General features: G+C 40.6%; 1 long non-coding RNA gene across 1 annotated transcript; it reads right to left on the bottom strand.

The window, feature by feature from the left end:
• Positions 1-3,244: 3,244 nt before the first annotated feature.
• LOC121400663 lies at positions 3,245-5,945 on the bottom strand. Its single transcript, XR_005965887.1, has 2 exons — positions 5,749-5,945; positions 3,245-3,315 (listed from the first exon to the last, which is right to left on the bottom strand). It is a non-coding gene; the product is annotated as an uncharacterized LOC121400663 (long non-coding RNA).
• Between the last annotated feature and the right edge of the window lie 55 nt (positions 5,946-6,000).

Below are 6,000 nucleotides of genomic sequence, written 5' to 3'. Positions count from 1 at the left end.
GTGGGAATTACTAGCCATCTCTGGAGCAGTAAAGGCCATGTGATTTTTAGAAGTGAAGGTCTGTGCTGTAGCATTACATTGAAGCAAACTTGGAAGTACTTGAAGACTGACTTTTATGAAGTAAAAGCCCATTAATGCGCTGGCTATATGGATTGAACAGAGGGCTTGTGGTCCATTGCCTGGATGTGAATTCATGACAATATGAGATGTAAGATTGTGGGAATGAGGGTTTTCATTGCGTTCCAAGGTTGTCATCATGAAATGCAGCTTTTTGGCATCATCAAAGAAAGTAGTATCCATAGAACTTTCACTAGTGGTGGCGGTATAATTTACTTATTCACTGCTCAGGAAAGGTAATGCTTGCAGTATCTGTCCCTCTTTACTTTTCAGGCCTTCTAATTGAATGTAATCTTCAGTCAGTGGTAATGCAAAACCTGTGCATGTATTCGGGTGGTGCTCAATCTGGAAACCTTGGTTTCAGTAATCCGTATATAATACACAAAAGCCATGAATATCCTGTAAATTATATCCTTATAAACGGTGAGTTCTGATGTCATCAGTTATAAACGGTGAGTTCTGATGTAATTTCTGTCACATGACTCATTGAAATTTGTGTATTATAATAAATAAAGTACCCCCAGTTGTAAAATATGAGGATATTAGAAGTTACCTTGGAGTTCTATGACCTGTATAAAAACACTCGGCCTTCGGCCTTGTGTTTTTATATGGTCATGAAACTCCTCGGTAACTTATAATATATTTTACAAAAGGGGGTACTTTATTCACTATATAGTAGAAAATCAGATGGCACACACTCTGGCAAACTTGTAGCTTATTGAGATCCACACGGGACGTTTCAGTGCTCGAGCACTTGAGAAAGGAGGTTGTACCTCCGAAACGTTGTGTGTGGAAAAGCCATTTGGTTTTCCTTTTTTAGGAAAGTCGTCAAAAACTAAATTTTCTATGATAAGTTAAGGGTTTTTTTGTAGTCACTTGATTTGACAGAAGAGTAAATTTACATTCAGTACTGTTTAGCTGAAGAGAGCTGAAAGACAGTGATGTGCCTGGACGAGTGAATGAATGGATTTCTTTTTCTTTAAATGGTGTGTTTTTCTCTATGCTCATTTTGTGTTGTGTTCTTACCACGTGGACTCCAAGCTTTCTTTCCACGTGACAGAACTGTTACTTGGAAACAATTTACTCTACTTTTGAAAATTAAGTGAGCACCCTGTCTGTGAAAGACATTCGGATTTCTGCACTGAAATCCATTTCTCAAAAGAGCAAACAGATTTTTTTATATTCAATTTTGAAATCTGACATGGGGCTAGACATATTGTCAATTTCCCAGCTGCCCCAAGTCATATGACTTGTGCTCTAATAAACTTCAATAACTCTTTACTGCAAGTTAGAGTGATATCACCCCCTCCCTTTTTCCCCCCAGCAGCCAAACAAAAGAACAATGGGAAGGTAACCAGATAACAGCTCCCTAACACAAGATAACAGCTGCCTGGTAGATCTAAGAACAACACTCAATAGTAAAAACCCATGTCTCACTGAGACCCAGAGACACATTCAGTTACATTGAGAAGGAAAAACAGCAGCCTGCCAGAAAACATTTCTCTCCTAAAGTGCAGGCACAAGTCACATGACTGGGGCAGCTGGGAAATTGACAAAATGTTTAGCCCCATGTCAGATTTCAAAATTGAATATAAAAAAATCAGTTTGCTCTTTTGAGAAATGGATTTCAGTGCAGAATTCTGCTGGAGCAGCACTATTAACTGATTCATTTTAAAAAAAAAAAATAATTTTCCCATGACAGTATCCCTTTAAGCAACTGCCAGCAAGGGAATTTCTACTGGTGTCTGAACGCTACAAGAAACAAGTGAGCATCAACAGAGACACAGACTACTTCCCCCTTGTCATTTGAGAGGGGGGGGGGGGAGACTGCGCAGCTAACCATATCAATTATTGTCCAAAAGCCAAAGCTGAAGCTGGGATAAGCAAGCAGGCAAGTTATTGGATGGTCTATGCAACATATCCCTCTAAGCAAATGAAGCTAGAAAATAAGATATTTCAGGCCATCCCATAGATGCTGCTAACCCAATCAGTCCAAAACAGTGAGCTCTACCAGCTGTAGCAACAAACATAATAAACCAGATAATGTAAAGTAATGCAAATCTGTAATCATTGTGGCCTTGGGCATTAACTAAAACAGATTTATCAAGTCACCTATAAAACAGGCTAGTAACAGAATGAGGTTTTTCAGCATTTGGCAAACATTAATTAACAAGCTATTCGTGAAATAAACCTCCAAGTGCCCATGGCGTATATTTATCAAAGAGTGAAGTTAGAGATCGCAGCAGTCCTCTACTGCGATATTCCACCACTCTCCATTCATTTCTATGGGATTTTTAAAAGAGCATTTTTCAGTGCGTGAAAGTTCATCCTTTGATATATATGCCTTTAAAAACCCATAGAAATTAATGGAGTGGTGGAATAATCCCATAGAAATTAACGGAGTGGTCGAATTTCATTCTAGCTGATTGCGGCGATCTCTAACTTCACGCTTTGATAAATATACCCCCAAGAGTCATAGAAGGAAAACAGACAAATGAAATTCCACCACTACATTTCTATGGGATTTTTTAAAAGAGTATTTTTCAGTGAGTGAAAGAAAGTTTATCCTTTGATAAATACGCCTTAAAAAAAAAAATCACATAGAAATGAATGGAGTGGTGGAATTTCATTTTAATGGACTGCGGCAATCTCGAACTTCACTCTTTGATAAATATAACCCCCCTCCAAGAGTCACAGAAGGAAAACAGATATAAATGAAAACAGAATGAAATTCCACCATTCCATTCATTTGTATGGGACTTTTAAAAGAGTATTTTTCAGTGAGTGAAAGTTCATCCTTTGATAAATACGCCTTAAAAAGAATGAAATGAATGGAGAGAGGTGGAATTTCATTCTAGCGTACAGCAGTGATATCTAACTTCACTCTTTGATAAATATACCCCCAAGAGTCATAGAGGGAAAACAGACAAATTGAAGTAGACAGCAGATCTCCACAAAAGTGTGAGTCGAAAATTCTCTTACATAATCAATGTTCTCATTTATTAACTTTGTATTTTCCTAAAAAAAAAGAAAAAAAAATTAAATCAGAGCAACATAAAAACAGGTACAATTCATACACAACATACATGTAAAAAAAAAAAAATCACTTACACTACATCTGCTATTACCTTTAATGAACAATGGGGTAGAAAAGGTATTTTTTGTTCAAATTCCTTAAACAGGATGCTTGTATACTATCTAAGGAAGTAAACAAAGCTATGCAGTTAATTCAGAAAGTCATAAAAGGAATTGTTCAGTGTAAAAATAAAAACTGGGTAAATGGATAGGCTGTGCAAAATAAAAAATGTTTCTAATATAGCTAGTTAGCCAAAAAAAAACTTAAATTTTTCGAGATTTATTATACACGGATGCTGCAAAAAGTTCAAATCCGAAAATCTGCCATCTCAGACCTGTCGAAGTCCTGTATAAGTTAATGGGAGAGGCACCTCTCAAATTAAAGCTATCCGGGTCTTCAGGGGTTTTTGGTATGATTTTTTTTAGGGCAAAAACTTGAAAAGAAATATAGCAATTTAAGAAAAAAGCCTGAAAAAAAAAATCAAACATTTCTGGAAAAAGCCTGAAAATTTGGGAAAAGGCTTGAAAAATTTGAGCAATTCAGGTTTTTGCTCAATTTTAAATGTAGCAAAGCTAGCAAAGAAGACTGGGGGCAGCTGGGAAACTGACAATATGTCTAGCCCCATGTCAGATTTCAAAATTGAATGTAAAAAAAAATCCGATTGCTCTTTTGAAAAATGGATTTCATTGCAGAATTCTGATGGAGCAGCACTATTAACTGATATATACATCTGCTCACTACAGCCTTTAGAGATTACATTTTTGGCTAAATATATTAGAAACTTATTTTATTTTGCTTATTTACCCAATTTTCCTTTATGCACTGAACTGTGCCTTTAAAGGACCAGTAACGGAAAAATTTTTTTTTTACAAAATTCGTTAGTATACATCGAAATATAAACACCAACACACATTAAACTTTTAAATTGCAAAGCCTTTATTAAAAAATAACTTACTGAAACTCCACTTCCTGTCCTCTTCAGAAACGACAGAAGCGACAGGGCGACCATCCATCCTGCAGCAGTTGATTTCTTCTCCCTGGCTATCTCTCCTGGCCACCCTATGTCTGCCTCGCTCTGCTCTGCCAGCAAGATTGACAGCCAGCTTCTTCTTCTCCTCCAGTCACTTCTTGATGCAGCCGTACTGGTCCTGGTGGTGATCATCTATGGGGCAGTTGTGGTTGGCACGAAACCCGCGTGCGCTGGCCTTCTCCCTGCACACTCGGTGTGCTGCTGCTGCTGACTCTGAGCCCTGCTGCCCCTCGTCTCTGCTGCACCCTGTGTGATGGAGGTCTGTACGGAAACTGACGATTTTCCTTGTACTATGTACTTCTCCACCGATACCAGCTTCAGTTCAAGCGGCAGCGCCTGGGACAGCGCCACGCTGACAGGCTCTCCTGTTAGATCCATGGCGCTCTCCGCCGCCCCCCCCCACATGCCGCAGACCCCCAGTCATTAACAACTAATGAAAAAATATATTATGTCCTTAATCTGAGCACGTTAATAAATAAAAGCGATGAGTTCTGTATTGTCCTAATGAGAGCCTGTCAGCGTGGCGCTGTCCCAGGTGCTGCCGCTTGAACTGAAGCTGGTATCGGTGGAGAAGTACACAGTACAAGGAAAACCGTCAGCGTTTCCGTACAGAAATGTACTCTTGTGGAGTTCACTTCAGTTCAGACGGCAACCAAAAGCAGCAGCACTGCGGGACAGGCTCTCCATGGCGCTACTATCAATGGGAGCAGCGATCAGGAGTGACAGGCCGGGCAGTGGGAGCAACAACAAGCGCTCTCCGCCGCAGACCCCCAGTCAGCAGGGACCTCCATCACACAGGGTGCAGCAGAGACAAGGGGCAGCAGGGCTCAGAGTCAGCAGCAGCAGCACACCGAGTGTGCAGGGAGAAGGCCAGCGCACAGGGGGTTTCGTGCCAACCACAACTGCCCCATAGATGATCACCACCAGGACCAGTACGGCTGCATCAAGAAGTGATTGGAGGAGAAGAAGAAGCTGGCTGTCAATCTTGCTGGCAGAGCGCGGCAGACATAGGGTGGCCAGGAGAGATAGCCAGAGAGGATGGTCGCCCTGTCGCCGTTTCTGAAGAGGACAGGAAGTGGAGTTTCAGTAAGTTATTTTTTAATAAAGGCTTTGCAATTTAAAAGTTTAAAGTGTGTTGGTGTTTATATTTCAATGTATACTAACGAATTTTGTAAAAATAAAAAATTTGACGTTACTGGTCCTTTAAGAAGCGATCAAGCCATAGTGACACAACAGGAGCACATCAGCCGATGTGCAAGTGACAGATCCAAGCAGAGGCGCTGATTTACTATTGTTAACACTGCCAGAACTTATTCTATAATCTTATGCAAATGTATTCATTTTACACGTGTTCAAGTGTATTCATTACCTGCAGTAATCCAGTTGCTGTTAAACTACCACTCCCAGCAGCAGCAGCAGCAACAGCTAGCGTGGCACTAAGGTAGCCTGTAACCTCAGCAGACTTGTTAGCGGACAGGTGTACGGCGGAGAGTCGTAGGTAGTAACAAACAAGATACCGCCTTACCTTTCCCAGACAGAAATGACACGTTATGGGGAGAGGCAGAGACAGGGTCACGTTCTGAACATTCTGCGCCATTCTCGTCCTGTACCTGCAGCTAACAACACCAGCTTCCACTGAATCGCATAAACACATTACAACTACGGAGCGCAAGATGGGGAAAAAAATCTGGCATCACGAAAACCACCCCCTTTCTCAGGAAATGTGACGCCGTACAAGTAGAGCGCGAGATTTGTTAATTAAGGGTGTACTGTGTGA

The sequence above is a fragment of the Xenopus laevis genome, chromosome 2S, assembly GCF_017654675.1.
Source record: "Xenopus laevis strain J_2021 chromosome 2S, Xenopus_laevis_v10.1, whole genome shotgun sequence".
Classification (NCBI taxonomy): domain Eukaryota; kingdom Metazoa; phylum Chordata; class Amphibia; order Anura; family Pipidae; genus Xenopus; species Xenopus laevis.
Note: the sequence above shows the minus strand (reverse complement) of the source record. Positions and strands in the feature narration are given on the sequence as shown.